Source organism: Salmo salar, chromosome 14 (assembly GCF_965601325.2).
Source record: "Salmo salar chromosome 14, fSalSal1, whole genome shotgun sequence".
NCBI classification, from domain to species: Eukaryota; Metazoa; Chordata; class Actinopteri; order Salmoniformes; family Salmonidae; genus Salmo; species Salmo salar.
Genome location: NC_138304.1, coordinates 15111961 through 15130010, shown reverse-complemented (window position 1 = coordinate 15130010; position 18050 = coordinate 15111961). Strand labels below are relative to the sequence as shown.

Here is an 18050-nt window from a genome sequence, read left to right as displayed (position 1 = left end):
GTCCCCACACCATCTGGCAGCTTTCATTGCTGGGATAGGATCTTTCCTCTTCTGGCGCACAGCTTTAGGATAGCCCTCGTTGAGGAAGATAAACTAGTTTGAATGACTCCAACCTAAGTGTTTCAACCACTCCACAAATTTCTTGTTAACAAACTATAGTTTTGGCAAATCGGTTAGGACATCTACTTCGTGCATGAAAAGTAATTTTTCCAACAATTGTTTCCAGACAGATGATTATTTCACTGTATCACAATTCCAGATACACTAAGCTGACTGTGCCTTTTAAAAACAGCTTGGAAAATTCCAGAAAATGATGTCATGGCTTTAGAAGCTTCTGATAGGCTACTTGACATCATTTGAGTCAATTGGGGGTGTACCTGTGGAGGTATTTCAAGGCCTACCTTCAAACCCAGTGCCTCTTTGCTTGACATCATGGTAAGAAAAACAAAATAACTCAGCCAAGACCTCAGAAAAAAAATATTGTAGACTTTCTCAACTGGCTCATCCTTGGGAGCAATTTCCAAACGCCTGAAGGTACCACGTATGAACACCATGGGACCACGCAGCTGTCATACCACTCAGGAAGGAGACGGGTTCTGTCTACAAAAGCATCTATAGCCACATTAAAACGAGTCCTATATCGACAAAACCTGAAAGGCCGCTCAGCAATGAAGAAGCAACTGCTCCAAAACCTCCATAAAAAAAGCCAGAATACGGTTTGGAACTGCACATGGGGACAAAGATTGTACTTTTTGGGAGAAATGTCCTCTGGTCTGATGAAACAAAAATAGAACTGTTTGGCCATAATGACCATTGTTATGTTTGGAGGAAAAAGGGAGAGGCTTGCAAGCTGAAGAACACCATCCCAACCGTGAAGCACGGGGCTGGCAGCATCATGTTGTGGGGGTGCTTTTGCTGCAGGAGAGACTGGTGCACTTCACTAAATAGATGGCATCATGAGGCAGGAAAATTGTGGATATATTGAAGCAACATCAAGGCATCAGTCAGGAAGTTAAAGCTTGGTCACAAATGGATCTTCCAAATGGACAATGACATTTTTTACATTTACATTTTTTTTTTACAATGACCCCAAGCATACTTCCAAAGTTGTGGCAAAATGGCTAAGGACAACAAAGTCAAGGTATTGGAGTGGCCATCACAAAGCCCTGACATCAATCCCATAGAAAATTTGTGGGCAGAACTGAAAAAGCATGTGCTCTGTAGGAGGAATGGGACAAAATTCACCCGACTTATTGTGGGAAGCTTGTGGAAGGCTACCCAAAACGTTTGACCCAAGTTTAAATTGTTTAAGGCAATGCTACCAAATACTAATTGAGTGTATGTAAACTTCTGACCCACTGGGAATGTGATGAAAGAAACAAAAGCTGAAAAATCACTATTATTCAAACATTTCACACTATTAAAATAAAGTGGTAATCCTAACTGACCTAAGACAGGGAATTTTTACTACGATTAAATGTCAGGAATTGTGAAAAACTGAGTTTAAATGTATTTGGCGAGGTCTATGTAAACTTCCGACTTCAACTGTTCATTCCTCAAGTTATTGGCTCTTTCCAGAACAGCTACCTTGTCCTTGAACCTCAGGAACTTGACCCTCAGGAACTTGACCACTATCGACCTGGGCCGGTGGTGGATTTTCCAGTCCTGTAGGTGCGCTCCACATCAATCTTCAATTTCCCCAGAGATAACTTCCCTCACGACTCCGTCCAGGTCTTATGTGGAGATTCTGCAATTCCGTCCAAAACCATGATGTTCCGACTTGATTGTCTCTCGAGTCTGATTTATCCATCATTGTTATCATGGATTCACACACACAGAACTGATGTCTTCTCTCAATGACTTACAGATTGCTGCCATCTTGCCGTTCTCCTGTTTCAACTCATTGAGCGGACCCTGGGAGAACTGCAAACTGTTCTTCAGGTCTTGGACACCTCTGGTCAGGTCGTCCATTCTTTTATTAATTGAATCCTCCAGTATTTGGACAAAACACTTAAAGCTATTTTCTTGATGTAACAACTGCTTGTAGAACTCTTTTTGTTCATTTAAAAAAAATAACATTCACGTGTGATAGAGACAAACCACTGTCCTCAATGGTAGTCCCGCTGGCTTTGGTCTTGGTAGGTAGCAACGTAGGTTACACTGTCACTCCTCCCAGTTCCAGACAGGGCAGGTCACAGGGGAAATTTAAAACAGCATGAATCTAGACAGACACAAACCTGGGACAATCCACAATAGCTAACCTCATCGCGGGCTGCGTTCAAGCCCCCAAGAAAACCACACTAGCTTGATATGTAGCTAATTAGCTGCAAAACTAAATAGGTCCTCACACCAGTCCTTGGTTGGAAGGATCACTGGACAGAGACTAGCAGTCCCAGCAACTGATGCCAACTGCGTCACGGGATCCAAACTAAAAAGTAAGCTAGCAAGAACTTTCCAATACTTTTTCTTTTTTTAAACAACACCTAGCTCTCCTCGTTTGTACGGATATATACACACTACCGTTCAAAAGTTTGGGGTCGCTTAGAAATGTCCTTTATTTTTTGTCCATTAAAATAACAAAATTGATCAGAAACAGTGTAGACATTGTTAATGTTGTAAATGACTAATGTAGCTGGAAACTGAAGATTTATGGAATATCTACATAGGCGTACAGAGGCCCATTATCAGCAACCATCACGCCTGTGCTCCAATGGCATGTTGTGTCAGCTAATCCAAGTTGATCATTTTAAAAGGCTAATTGATCATTAGAAAACCCTTTTGCAATTATGTTAGCACAGCTGAAAACTGTTCTGATTAAAGAAGCAATAAAACAAAACTGGCCTTCTTTAGACTAGTTGAGTATCTGGAGCATCAGCATTTGTGGGTTCGATTACAGGCTCAAAATGGCCAGAAACAAAGAACTTTCTTCTGAAACTCGTCAGTCTATTCTTGTTCTGAGAAATGAAGGCTATTCCATGCAAGAAATTGTATGGAATAGCCTTCACAGAACAGCGCAAACTGTCTCTAACCAGAATATAAAGAGTGGGAGGGCCCGGTGCACAACTGAGCAAGAGGACAAGTACATTCGAGTATGTAGTTTGAGAAACCTTACAAGTCCTCAACTGGCAGCTTCATTAAATAGTACCCGCAAAATACCAGTCTCAACGTCAACAGTGAAGAGGCGACTCCAAGATGCTGGCCTTCTAGGCAGAATTGCAAAGAAAAAGCCATATCTCAGACTGACAAAACAGACACTGGACAGAGGAAGATGGAGTGCTTGACGCCATCTGTCAAGCATGGTGGAGGCAATGTGATGGTCTGGGGGTGCTTTGGTGCTGGTAAATTTGTACAGGGTGAAAGGGATCTTGAAGAAGGAAGGCTATCACTCCATTTTGCAATGTCATACCCTGTGGACGGCGTTATATTGGAGCCAATTTCCTCCTACAACAGGACCCAAAGCACAGCTCTAAACTATGCAAGAACTATTTAGGGTAGAAGCAGTCAGCTGGTATTCTGTCTATAATGGAGTGGCCTGCACAGTCACCGGATCTCAACCCTTTGAGCGGTTGTGGAGCAGCTTGACCGCATGGTATGTAAGAAGTGCCCATCAAGCCAATCCAACTTGTGGAAGATGCTTCAGGAAGCATTGGAGAAATCTCTTCAGATTACCTCAACAAATTGACAACTAGAATGCCAAAGGTCTGCAAGGCTGTAATTGCTGCAAATGGAGGATTCTTAGACGAAAGAAAAGTTTAGGACAATTATAAATCATTAAATTTATAACCTTGACAATGTCTTGACTATATTTCCTATTCATTTTGCAACTAATTTCATGTATGTTTTCATGGAAAACAAGGACATTAAGTGACCCCAAACTTCAGAATGGTAGAAATATCAATTAGTAATAGGGCTTTTACTGATAAGAAGTAAATGCAGACCTATGTGAACTTTCACTGTCCTCCCTCATTAGGGAGAGAAATTAGAAAATATCTTAACGACGTGGGTTTTTGGTAAAGGAATTAAGGCACAAGGCAATGTTTCTTAACTTTAGAAGACAGGAGAATGTCTTCTAAACAAAATATAAAAGTGTTGCTATTACTTGGCAGGGGGCGTTACTTCCACATTGTGGTTTGAAATAATTCTAATACCTTAAGACTATTTCCTGGTAGATGTTTTCTAAGACACCTTTTCCATCTGTTTGACCAGAAATCAAAGCCTTTGCTTTTTCCTATTGTGTTGGATGGAAAAATGTATATGCCATAATTTCAACAACAAAAATATACTCCTCTATGCTCCTATGAACTTTACATGTACAGTTGAAGTTTACATACACCTTAGCCAAATACATTCAAACAGTTTCACAATTCCTGACATTTAATCCGAGTAAAAATTACCTGTTTTAGGATCACCACTTAATTTTAATAGTGTGAAATGTCAGAAAAGAGAGAATTATTTTTCAGATTTTATTTCTTTCATCACATTCCCAATAGGTCAGAAGTTTACAAACTCAATTAGTATTTGGTAGCATTGCTTTTAAAATCTTTAACTTGGGTCAAATGTTTAGGGTAGCCTTCCACAAGCTTCCCACAATAAGTTCGGTGAATTTTGGCCCATTCCTCCTGACAGAGCTGGTGTAACTGAGTCAGGTTTGTAGGCCTCCTTGCTAGCACACTTCCAGTTATGCCCATACATTTTCTATAGGATTCAGGTCAGGGCTTTGTGATGGCCACTCCAATACCTTGACTTTGTTGTCCTTAAGCCATTTTGACCCTAAGCATACTTCCAAAATTGTGGCATTGTCCATTTGGAAGACCCATTTGCAACCAAGCTTTAACTTCCTGACTGATGCCTTGAGATGTTGCTTCAACATATCCATGTAATTTTCCTTCCTCATGATGCCATCTATTTAGTGAAATGCACCAGTCCCTCCTGCAGCAAAAGCACCCTCACAACAAGATGCTGCCACACCCGTGCTTCACGGTTGGGATGGTGTTCTTCAGCTTGCAAGCGTCCCCCCTTTTCCACCAAACAGTTATATTTTTGTTCCATCAGACCAGAGGACATTTCTCCAAAAAGTACGATCTTTGTCCCCATGTGCAGTTGCAAACTGTAGTCTGGTTTGTTTATTGCAGTTTATTGCAGTGGCTTCTTCCTTGCTGAGCGGCCTTTCAGGTTATGTCGATATAGGACTCGTTTTACTGTGGATATAGATACTTTTGTACCCGTTTCCTCCAGCATCTTCACAAGGCCCTTAGCTGTCGTTCTGGGATTGATGTGCACTTTTCACACCAAAGTACGTTCATCTCTAGAAGACAGAACGCGTCTCCTTCTTGAGTGGTATGACGGCTGCGTGGTCCCATTATGTTTATACTTGCGTGCTATTGTTTGTACAGATGAACATGGTACCTTCAGGCATTTGGAAATTGTTCCCAAGGATGAACCAGACTTGTGGAGGTCTACAATTTTTTTTCTGAGGTCTTGGCTGATTTCTTTTGATTTTCCCATGATGTCAAGCAAAGAGGCACTGAGTTTGAAGGTAGGCCTTGAAATACATCCACAGGTACACCTCCAATTGACTCAAATGATGTCAATTAGCCTGTCAGAAGCTTCTAAAGCCATGACATCATTTTCTGTAATATTCCAAACCATTTAAAGGCAGTCAACTTAGTATATGTAAACTTCTGACCCACTGGAATTGTGATACAGTTAATTTTAGTTAAATAATCTGTCTGTATACAATTGTTGGAAAAATTGTGCCATGCACAAAGTAGATGTCCTAACCGACTTGCCAAAACTATAGTTTGTTAACAAGAAATTTGTATAGTGGTTGAAAAACGAGTTTTAAATGACTCCAACCTAAGTGAATGTAAACGTCAACTGTAAAGGACCCTAATTGATTGCACCCAAATTAGCCCTTTAAATGTATAAGATTAATATAAATCTTCAATAAACAATATAGTACCCAACATCTGATTTGGACCATAATTCTTTACAATGAATAAGACATGTCAAGTTCTCTATGCTTGACATGTAGTATGGAGCTGCATCTTGGAGTATTGCTTCTACATCCTATGTAACGTAATCCCTTTAATCTGGTGGTTTCCCACCCAGCCATTGAAGTTGCTTGCATTAGGTACTTTTGATTAGTGTGAAAGTACCAGGTTTTGCCCACTAGATGCTGCTGTTCCTGCTACACCCTTTAATCCATTTTGCTCATGTTTATTAAAATGGATCACAACATTTTCTTTGCAACTTTGGGTAGAAAACCCAATAGCTTTTACTCATGATGAAAATAAATGACATGGTCATCCCTCACAATTCAAGCCAAACCTCTATGAAAGCAATTCAGTTTGTCCTTCTCTTAGGGTTGGTTACCCTGTATCCAGGAAACAGCCCGTGTGTGGGATTTATTCCCTTCAAAATATGTCTGGATTTGTAAAACCATTCCTGGTGAACACGCACACCATTAGGCTACAGCAGTTCTAATGGTTTCAATGTTATGGTCTCGAATGGTCATCCATGGTAAAAGTCCCAAACACATTCTGTATAGTGGAGTGGGTAACAGGTGCACTCTCGCTTTATTAGCTGGGTGCTCTGCGATATGCTCTGATGAAGGCTTAACTGCCAAAACACATTAGCCTGCCTAGCCAAAAATAAAAAAGTGAAATAAGGTGATGTCGTTTTGTATTAGGATTTATTTTTTAATTGATTGGAGTGCCGCTGTTTCCCAATGTTTTTGAACTTGGGATTTCATTTAAAAACACACTGTATAGTGTTTTGCAGTAGTAATGGTATTGGGTTTGGCTGGGTTTAATGGTGAATGTCACTAATCACGCTACATACAACTGCCAGGCAATGGTTTCTAGAAAAAATTGTACACTAGAAAAAAAATAACTTGTAAAGTGTTGGTCCCATGTTTCATGAGCAGAAATGAACAAAAAAATCCCATAAAATGTACAAAGATATTATTTCTCTCAGATTTGTTTATATCCCTGTTAGACAGCATTTCTCCTTTGCCAAGATAATCATCTACCTGACAGGTGTGGCATATCAAGAAGCTGATTGAACAGCATGATAACTACACAGGTGCACCCTGTGTTGGGGACAATAAAAGGCCACTTTGAAATGTGCAGTTGTCATACAACGCCACAGATGTCTCAAGTGGGAGTGCGCAATTGGCATGCTGACTGCAGGAATGTCCACCAGAGCTTTTACTTTTCATTTCTCTACCATAAACTGCCTCTATCATTTTAGAGAATTTGGCAGTATGCCCAACTGGCAACACAACGTGTAACCACGCAAGCCCAGGACCACTACATTCGGCTTCTTCACCTGCGTCTTGGGGGACGGGGACGGGACGACTTCATTGAACACATGCTTGCATGACTGCTGGTGCTGCTTGTTTCAGCAGAAGGGTGGTGGAGGGGCGAGAGAGGAGCAGAGGCCAGTGTGTGGGGCACGGAGGGAAAAAGAGAAAACAGTCAAACCGACTCATGCTAGTTAGACAAACACATTTATAGATTTTATTTAACAAGGCAAGTCAGTTAAGAACACATTTCGGATTTACAATGACAACCTACCAAAAGGCCTCCTGCAGGGTTGTGGGCTGTGATAAAAATATTAGGACAAAAACACACATCACGACGAGAGACAACACAACAAAGAGAGAGACCTAAGACAACATAGCATGGCAGCAACACATGACAACACAGCAACAGCACAAAACAGGGTACAAACATTGTTGGGCACAGACAACAGCACAAAGGGCAAGAAGGTAGAGACAACAATACATCACAAAGCAGCCACAACTGTCAGTAAGAGTGTACATAATTGAGTCTTTGAATGAAGAGATTGAGATAAAACTGTCCAGTTGAAGTGTTGGTTGCAACTCGTTCCAGTCGCTAGCTGCAGCGAACTGAAAAGACGAGACCCGGTGATGTGTGTGCTTTGGGGACCTTTAACCTGTTAGGGCTAGGGGGCAGTATTGACACGGCTGGATAAAAAACATACCCGATTTAATCTGGTTACCACTCCTACCCAGTAACTAGAATATGCATATACTTATTACATATGGATAGAAAACACCCTAAAGTTTCTAAAACTGTTTGAATGGTGTCTGTGAGTATAACAGAACGCAAATGGCAGGTCAAAACCTGAGAGATTCCTTTACAGGAAGTGGCCTGTCTGACCATTTCTTGAACTTCTTTTCCATCTCTATCTTTTACTAAGGATCTCTGCTCTAACGTGACACTTCCCACGTCGTCCATAGGCGCTCAGAGCCCGGGAAAAAAACAGAATGTCGTCATTCCAGCCCCAGGCTGAAACACATTATCGCCTTTCTCAAGTGGCCGATCAAGGGACTCTGGGCTTATGCGCATGACCCGACCGCCCCCGCCTTTGTGATTTTTTCCTCTGTTTGCCGAAAAGGAGATTCCCTGTCGGAATATTATCGCTTTTCTACGAGAAAAATGGCGTAAAAATTGATTTTAAACAGCGGTTGACATGCTTCGAAGTACGGTAATGGAATATTTAGAATTTTATTGTCACGAATTGCGCCATGCGCGCGACACTTCTTTACCATTTTGGATAGTGTCTGGAACGCACGAACAAAACGCCGCTATTCGGATATAACGATGGATTATTTTCGACCAAACCAACATTTGTTATTGAAGTAGCAGTCCTGGGAGTGCATTCTGACGAAGACAACAAAAGGTAATCAAACTTTTATAATAGTAAATATGATTATAGTGAGTGCTAAACTTGCCAGGTGTCTAAATAGCGAGCCCGTGATGCCTGGGCTATGTACTTAGAATATTGCAAAACGTGCTTTCACCAAAAAGCTATTTTAAAATCGGACATATCGAGTGCATAGAGGAGGTCTGTATCTATAATTCTTAAAATAATTGTTATGCTTTTTGTGAACGTTTATCGTGAGTAATTTAGTAAAATGTTAGCGAATTCCCCGGAAGTTTGTGGGGGGTATGCTAGTTCTGAACGTCACATGCTAATGTAAAAAGCTGGTTTTTGATATAAATATGAACTTGATTGAACAAAACATGCATGTATTGTATAACATAATGTCCTAGGGTTGTCATCTGATGAAGATCAAAGGTGAGTGCTGCATTTAGCTGTCTTCTGGGTTTTGGTGACATTATATGCTGGCTTGAAAAATGGGTGTCTGATTATTTCTGGCTCGGTACTCTGCTGACATAATCTAATGTTTTGCTTTCGTTGTAAAGCCTTTTTGAAATCGGACAGTGTGGTTAGATTAACGAGAGTCTTATCTTTAAAATGCTGTAAAATAGTCATATTTTTGAAAAATTGAAGTAATATCATATCTAAGGTATTTGAATAACGCGCCACAGGATTCAACTGGCTGTTGAGTAGGTGGGACGCTTGCGTCCCACCTAGCCTATAGAGGTTAACAGAATGTGACTGGCAGAACGGGTGTTGTATGTGGAGGATGAGAGCTGCAGTAGATATCTCAGGGGGGAGTGAGGCCTAAGAGAGTTTTATAAATAAGCATCAACCAGTGGGTCTTGCGACAGGTATACAGAGAGGACCACTTTACAGAGGAGTATAGAGTGCAGTGATGTGTCCTATATGGAGCATTGGTGGCAAATCTGATGGCCAAAATGGTAAAGAACATCTAGCCACTCGAGAGCACCTTTACCTGCCGATCTATAAATTACGTCTCCGTAATCTAGCATGGTCATATGAATCAGGGTTAGTTTGGCAGCTGGGGTGAAAGAGGAGCGATTACGATAGAGGAAACCAAGTCTAGATTTAACTTTAGCCTGTTGGAACTCCCAAAAATGGCTGAACAAGTTCTTCCAACACTTTTAATAGAAATAGGCCTATAACAGCTGGATCAGCTTGATCTCCCCTTTAACCTCTCTAGGGTAGGGGGCAGTATTTGCACGGCCGGATAAAAAAAAGTACCCGATTTAATCTGGTTATTACTCCTGCCCAGAAACTAGAATATGCATATAATTGTTTCGTTTGGATAGAAAACACCCTAACGTTTCTAAAACTGTTTGAATGGTGTCTGTGAGTATAACAGAACTCATATGGCAGGCAAAAACCTGAGAAGATTCCTTACAGGAAGTGCCCTCTCTGACCATTCCTTGGGCTTCTACACTCTATTGAAAACTGAGGATCTCTGCTGTAACGTGACACTTCCTACGGCTCCCATAGGCTCTCAGAAGGCGGCAAAACGTTGAATGATGCCTTTGCAGGCCATGGCTGAAAAACAGTAGCGCATTTGGATAGTGGTCGATCAGAGAACAATGAGACTGGGGGCGCGTGCACAAGCCGACACCATGTTTTTATTTTTTAATCTTTGAACAAAAACAGGGTTTCCCGGTCGGAATATTATCGCTTTTTTACGAGAAAAATCGCATAAAAATTGATTTTAAACAGCAGTTGACATGCTTCGAAGTACGGTAATGGACTATTTAGAAATTCTTTGTCACGAAACGCGTCGGGCGCGTCACCCTTCGGATAGTGTCTTGAACGCACGAACAAAACAGAGGATATTTGAACATAACTACGGATTATTTTGAACCAAACCAACATTTGTTATTGAAGTAGAAGTCCTGGGAGTGCATTCTGACGAAGAACAGCAAAGGTAATCCAATTTTTCTTATAGTAAATCTGAGTTTGGTGAGTGCCAAACTTGGTGGGTGTCAAAATAGCTAGCCCGTAATGGCGAGCTATCTACTCAGAATATTGCAAAATGTGCTTTTGCCGAAAATCTATTTTAAAATCGGACATAGCGATTGCATAAAGGAGTTCTGTATCTATAATTCTTAAAATAATTGTTATGTTTTTTGTGAACGTTTATCGTGAGTAATTTAGTAAATTCACCGGAAGTGTTCGGTGGGTATGCTAGTTCTGAACGTCACATGCTAATGTAAAAAGCTGGTTTTTGATATAAATATGAACTTGATTGAACAAAACATGTATGTATTGTATAACAATGTCCTAGGAGTGTCATCTGATGAAGATCAAAGGTTAGTGCTGCATTTAGCTGTGGTTTGGGTTTGTGACATTATATGCTAGCTTGAAAAATGGGTGTCTGATTATTTCTGGCTGGGTACTCTGCTGACATAATCTAATGTTTTGCTTTCGTTGTAAAGCCTTTTTGAAATCGGACAGTGTGGTTAGATTAACGAGAGTCTTGTCTTTAAAATGGTGTAAAATAGTCATATGTTTGAGAAATTGAAGTAATAGCATTTCTAAGGTATTTGAATATCGCGCCACGGGATTCCACTGGCTGTTGAGTAGGTGGGACGATTTCGTCCCACATACCCTAGAGAGATTAAATAAAAGGACTAACCGTGGCTGCCTTCCAAGCAATGGGAACCTCCCCAGAAAGGAGAGAGCGGTTAAAAGGTCAGAGATAGGCATGGTAATGATAAGGGCAGCAACCTTAAAGAAGAAAAGGTCTAAACCATGGGGGGGGGGGGGGGGGGGTCAAGCTTAAGGAGCTCCTTTAGCACCTCGGTCTCAGTGACCCCCTGCAGGGAGAAACTTTGTAGCAGGGCAGGGGGAAAAAAAAGAGGGAGAAGCATCGGGGATAGTCGCATTAGAAGGGGTGGGAGATGAGGAAATGTTGGACGGGCAGGGAGGCATGGCTGAGTCAAATAGGAATCCTGACTTAATGAAGAAGTGATTAAAGAGCTCAGCCATGTGCTTCTTGTCAGTAAAAACCACAGCGTCAACATTAAGGGACATGGGCAGCTGTGAGGAGGGTTTATTCTCCAGGTCTTTAACAGTTTTCCAGAACTTCTTGGGGTTAGACCAACAAAGAAAGAGAGCACTGCGCCTTAATAAACTAACTAACTTTGGCCTTCCGGGTAGCCTGAAGTGTACTTATTTCTCATTTGCCTGAACTAGACCCAGTCAGTCTGAGTATGCGTGGAGTAACTCTGCAAGATCATGGTCGAACCAGGGACTGAACATGTTTTTAATTCTCTTTATGGGTGTGTTTTAACAATATCACTGAAGAAATCAAAAAAGAAGGTCCAAGCATCCTCGACAGAGGGGAACAAGCGGATTCTATACCAATTTACAGAGGCCAGGTCATGAAGGAAGGCTTGCTCATTAAAGTTTTTTTTAAGCAAGCGTCTATGACAAATCAGGACAGGTCGTTTCACTTAACAGCCATTACGAATACAGGCTGTAAAACAGTGATCCCTAAGGGCATTAAAGAAAACACTAGACTGGTACCTATCAGGATTATTTGTGAGGATAACGTCAAGAAGAGTAGCCTTTTCTGGGTGTTTGGAGTCATACCTTGTGGGATTGGTAATAATATGAGAAAGATTTAGGGATTCCCATTGCTTTAGGGCTTGGTCAGGTGGTTTAACCTCTGACATCTAGACGTTCCGCTAGCGGAACACCTGCTCCAATATCCAATGATGGGGCGTGGTGCGAATTACAAATTCCTCAAAAATACAAAAACTTCCATTTTCCAAACATATGACTATTTCACAGCATTTTAAAGACAAGACTCTCGTTAATCTAACCACACTGTCCGATTTCAAAAAGGCTTTACAGCGAAAGCAAAACATTAGATTATGTCAGCAGAGTACCCAGCCAGAAATATTCAGACACCCATTTTTCAAGCTAGCATATAATGTCACAAAAAACTAAACCACAGCTAAATGCAGCACTAACCTTTGATGATCTTGATCAGATGACACACCTAGGACATTATGTTATACAATACATGCATGTTTTGTTCAATCAAGTTCATATTTATATCAAAAACCAGCTTTTTACATTAGCATTAGCATGCAAACCTCCGGTGAATTTACTAAATTACTCACGATAAACGTTCACAAAAAACATAAATTATTTTAAGAATTATAGATACAGAACTCCTTTGTGCAATCGAGGTGTCCAATTTTAAAATAGCTTTTCGGTGAAAGCACATTTTGCAATATTCTGAGTACATAGCCCAGCCATCACGGCTAGCTATTTAGACACCCACCAAGTTTAGCCCTGACCAAAGTCAGATTTACTATTAGAAAAGTTTGATTACCTTTGGTGTTCTTCGTCAGAATGCACTCCCAGGACTGCTACTTCAATAACAAATGTTGGTTTGGTTCAAAATAATCCATAGTTATATCCAAACAGCGGCGTTTTGTTCGTGCGTTCAAGACACTATCCGAAGTGTAAATAAGGGTCACGAGCATGGCGCATTTCGTGACAAAAGATTTCTAAATATTCCATTACCGTTTTTCGAAGCATGTCAACCGCTGTTTAAAATCAATTTTTATGCCATTTTTCTCGTAAAAAAACGATAATATTCCGACCGGGAATCTGCGTTTAGGTAAACAGACGAAAGAAAAAGCATGGGGTCGACTCGGGCACGCGCCTGAGTCTCACAATACTGTGACCAGCCACTATCCAAACGCGCTACTATTTTATTTATTTTTTTCAGCCAGAGCCTGCAAAGCCACGATTCAGCTTTTTGCCGCCTTCTGAGAGCCCATGGGAGCCGTAGGAAGTGTCACGTAACAGCAGAGATCCCCTGTAATGGATAGAGATAATCAAGAAGGGCAAGAAATTGTCAGACAGGGCACTTCCTGCATGGAATCTTCTCAGGTTTTGGCCTGCCAAATGAGTTCTGTTATACTCACAGACACCATTCAAACAGTTTTAGAAACTTGAGTGTTTTCTATCCAAAGCTAATAATTATATGCATATTCTAGTTTCTGGGCAGGAGTAATAATCAGATTAAAATCGGGTACGTTTTTTATCCGGCTGTGAGGACAGGGAGAGCACTGCAGTGTTGATTTATGACATTTGAATGTGCATTTGATGGCAACAGGATAATATTGTACAGCAATTTCATCAGGTAACGGGAATACAAAGCCGGCGAGGGGTGGTTAGAACAGGATGGGGGCCAAAAGTCTGTAACCAAAAGTCAGGGCCCCGAGTGTGGGACTGTCAACAGTCTTTACAAAGTGGCTTGAGTCTTCTATGGTAGAAACTGACCGAAAGAGAGGCTTGGAAAGTTGGTCATAGAGGGAGGGCCATTACTACTATGACGCAGGCGCCCATGGGAACCCTTTTGTTCTGAAACGTTTAGTAAGACAATGCAATCGTCCGCCTTGAATATTATTGAAGCTCTGGTTGAAAAAGGCCCTAAAGATTTGTTATACAACGTTTGACATGTTTGAACGAACGTAAATATATATTTTTTGCTCTTTCGTGGCGACAAGTCCCGCGCGCTACAGTACATTATGAGTAGCCTTCGGAACACGCTAACAAGAAGGAGCTATTGGGACATTAACTTTTTCGAACAAAACTACATTTGTTGTGGACCTGGGATTCCTGGAAGTGCCTTCTGATGAAGATAATCAAAAAGGTAAGGGAATATTTACAATAGTATATTTGATTTTAGATGGTTCCAAGAAGGCGCTAACATGTATCGCCTAGCCTATTTTTCTGAGCATACCACCTCGTTTATTGGAAAGTGTGATTTCCCAGTAAAGTTATTTTTAAATCTGGCAATGCGGTTGCATTCACGAGATGTTAATCTATAATTCTTTGAATGACAATATTAAATTTGAACAATGTTTTCGAATAGTAATTTTGTAAATTGTAGCGCTGGTTCACCGGAAGCATTTGAGGGAAAATATTTTCTGAACGTCACGCGCCGATATAAAATGCTGTTTTTATATATAAATATGAACTTTATCGAAAAAAAAAAATGCATGTATTGTGTAACATGATGTCCTAGGAGCGTCATCTGATGAAGATTGTCAAAGGTTAGTGCTGCATTTAGCTGTGTTTTGGGTATTTGTTATGCATGCTAGTTGCTTTGAAAATGGCAGTGTGATTTTTTTTGGCAGGGTACTCTCCTAACATAATCTAATGTTTTGCTTTTGATGTAAAGCCTTTTTTAAAATCGGACAACGTGGTTCGATTCAGGAGAGGTGTATCTGTAAATGGTGTAAAATAGTCATATGTTTGAGAAATTTAAGTTATAGCATTTATGAGGTATTTGTATTTCGCGCAACGCGATTCCACTGGCTGTTGACTAGGGTGGGATGCAAGCGTCCCAGAGAGGTCAACTTGGCATTCAGTCCTTTGAAAGTAAAATATATCATTGTAATGTATTTTCTTCTTGCCTTTTGAAAATAAAAGATAGCTTCAGACTAGACATCACACACCCAGTTCCAGGTTGGATGGTGTTCTCAGGTTTCTGTTTGTTTGCCAGAGCATTTGCTGTATAGTTTGAGAATAATAATCCTTGGTGGTATGAAGCTCTTCAGGTAATTCCATCCAAAAATCAGGTTGTAGGGTTGGAGTGAAGGTTGTAGTAGAGGGTAGCATCCTGTATCTGTCCCTGCCAAAAAATTCCAAGTTCATCTAACTCTTTTTTTCCCTCAAAACATGCTGAAAAATGCAGGAGCTCATCTGCTCATGACCTCTCTGTGATCATTTATTATTACCATAGGTTATTTATCATACCATCTGGTAGTGCCTGTCTTGATTAAATCAAATCATTGGAAAGAAGGTAGCTAGCTACAGTCTCCAGCTAAGTTAGCCAGCTAGCTAATTAAAGTAGCCAGGCTAATTGAGGCCATTTTGCTGCGCTCCCAGGTCCTTGTCTACAACAACTTAACAACAGCCTCCCTGTTGGTTGATCATTGTAGCCTACTCATCCTCATTTAGCAACTTAAAATTACAGAATTAACTCCCCTTTTCCATTGATTCAAAGTCTTTCACTTACTCTACAGAGCCTCTGACTGTAGCACCGCTTTGAATTAACAATAACAAAAAGCTACACCTATATAAAGTGTGTAGGCTACCCGTGCATCTTTATGGGGCGCACTCATAAAAACTAATAAAACTACTGTTTTATAAAAAAAGAAATGGATGTAATGGTATATCCTTGTAGGCTATGTAGAAATGTAACAGATCATTTTATTCTAACAGAACAAAAATTAAAAAATCTCTCCAAGACACTGTCGATCAAATGCAATACTATAATGATTTATTTGGAAAAGCATTAAAAAAAAAAAAAAAAAGTTACTGTACCCTTTTCATCTCAGCAAACAGTAAAAGGTCAAACAAAAGTATACTCCAGAGATTCTGTCAGTACAGGTGTGTGCAAACAGACCACCACCATAATCCATGCAAATTTATGTCCAGCATGACACAGAACATGGTGTATCAGAGACACAATCAAGTAACCTTGTCCCACCATTTTGAGATGTGATATAATATATCAGTTGACCATGTGAACGAGATGCCCACATGGTATGTACACAAAAACAGTGAGAGAAACACACAATAAGAGGACAAATGAGTGGATACTCGGGATAGGCTAATGTTACAAGACCTTTTCCATTCGTGGATCAAATATCACTGTCCTGACGTGAGATTAAAAAGTAGGTGACTGACTGATGTCCGGCCAAGGAAGAACACGTCATTATGAAACACCGGTTTGCCAGCCAATTAGATAATTACAACAAGATCATCACCATGAAATTAAGAAATCAACTCTCGAGTAATAGTTTGTCTCAAACGATTATTCAACTAAATCATTGGTTTACGTAGGTTACCATTAGACACACTAATGGGAATTGAAAACATTTGAAAACACCTGAAACTGATATTAAGATATTTTAAACTACAAATAAGTAGTCTGCATTTCATAGGTTGTCGAGTGTACCAAAATAAACGAATCTATATACACATTCTGTTATTCTTTGCAGAATTTTTCGCTGTAGCCTAAACGAGCGCTTTCCATTTTGAAGGCATGTAAACATTGGAACAACACTCACCGTCGAGAAGTCAACTTCAAAGCGACAATTGTGAAGAATGTCAACGCCACAGGAAACTCGCAAAGTTCTTTCGCGTACAAAAACCCCGCTTGATATTGATAAAATGTTTCCGATGAAATTGTAACAACCCACCGCATTCGTTTCTTTGTTACTTCATAATCGCTCGAGCACACAGAGGTCTATTCTCAATTTTAATTTCCTGGCGGCCTCGCTGGTCGCCTCCTTCTCAAAACCAATTGGATGAGAAAGCCAGAGGTCCCGCCCCTTTGACCTTCTCCTCCAATGGGTTTTGAGAAGGAGGCGAGGAGAGAGGACGCGAGGAGGATACATTTGAGAAAAGACCACAATCGGTGAGATTTGAATGGACGTCAATATCCATTCAATGAGAGGATTCATTTATTCTTGTCCGGGCAAGTTTTGCATTGGGGGAAAGTTGATTACATTCGTTTTGGATCTGGGCTGCCTACCGAGCGTGGGGAAGGTGTTGGTTCAAAGCCCACGGCGAAGTCGGTTCAAAACAAAAGTGACGTAATCTAGCGCATGGAGTAATGAGTATGATTCTTTGTTTTCTCATGCAAAAGTACTTTATCTGCCTTCCCAATGAAATTTTAATTCAAACATATTTAATGGGAACGTGATGTATGTTTCTGGACGATGCACCATATGCTGCCTTGTTGACAACATGACCGAGGGTAGATTACTATTCGATTTGAGATGGGCGCTCCTCAACGCTTTTGTAGTGACACCGGAGCTCCGAGGCATGCTTTGAAGCAGTGTGCAGATGAAGTACATAATCAATGACGTCCAAAGCTTCATTTGATCACGTGCTTTTTCAAACCGCGCGTTGCAAAAATACCAGATCCAGATTTCGCCGTGGTTCGGGTGCTTTCTTCGATTCCAAGCTGCTTTCAAACACCGACCTCCACTGGACACCGTAGGTACAAATATATAAACACAACATGCAACAATTTCAACGATTTTACTGTTACAGTTCATATAAGGAAATCAGTCAGTTGAAATAAATTAATTAGGCCCTAATCTACGGATTTCACATGACTGGGGCGCAACCATGGGTGGGCCTGGGAGGGCATAGCCCACCCACTGGGGAGCCAGGCCCAGCCAATCAGAATTCGTTTTTCCCCACAAAAGGACTTTATTACTGACAGAAATAATCTTCAGTTTCATCAGCTGTCTGGGTGGCTGGTCTCAGACGATCCCACAGGTAAAGAAGCCAGATGT

General features: G+C 40.7%; 1 protein-coding gene across 2 annotated transcripts in view; it reads right to left on the bottom strand.

Moving 5' to 3' along the window:
* Positions 1–17016, bottom strand: part of LOC106568937 (SPRY domain-containing SOCS box protein 4) — a 122149-nt gene extending 105133 nt beyond the window's left edge. The window contains exon 1 of one of the 2 annotated variants that reach the window (XM_014139784.3): positions 16812–17016. The gene's annotated coding sequence lies outside the window, so the exon portion shown is untranslated. The remainder of the gene's footprint in view (positions 1–16811) is intronic. The other variant, XM_014139787.3, reaches the window with a different exon arrangement.
* Positions 17017–18050: the final 1034 nt, after the last annotated feature.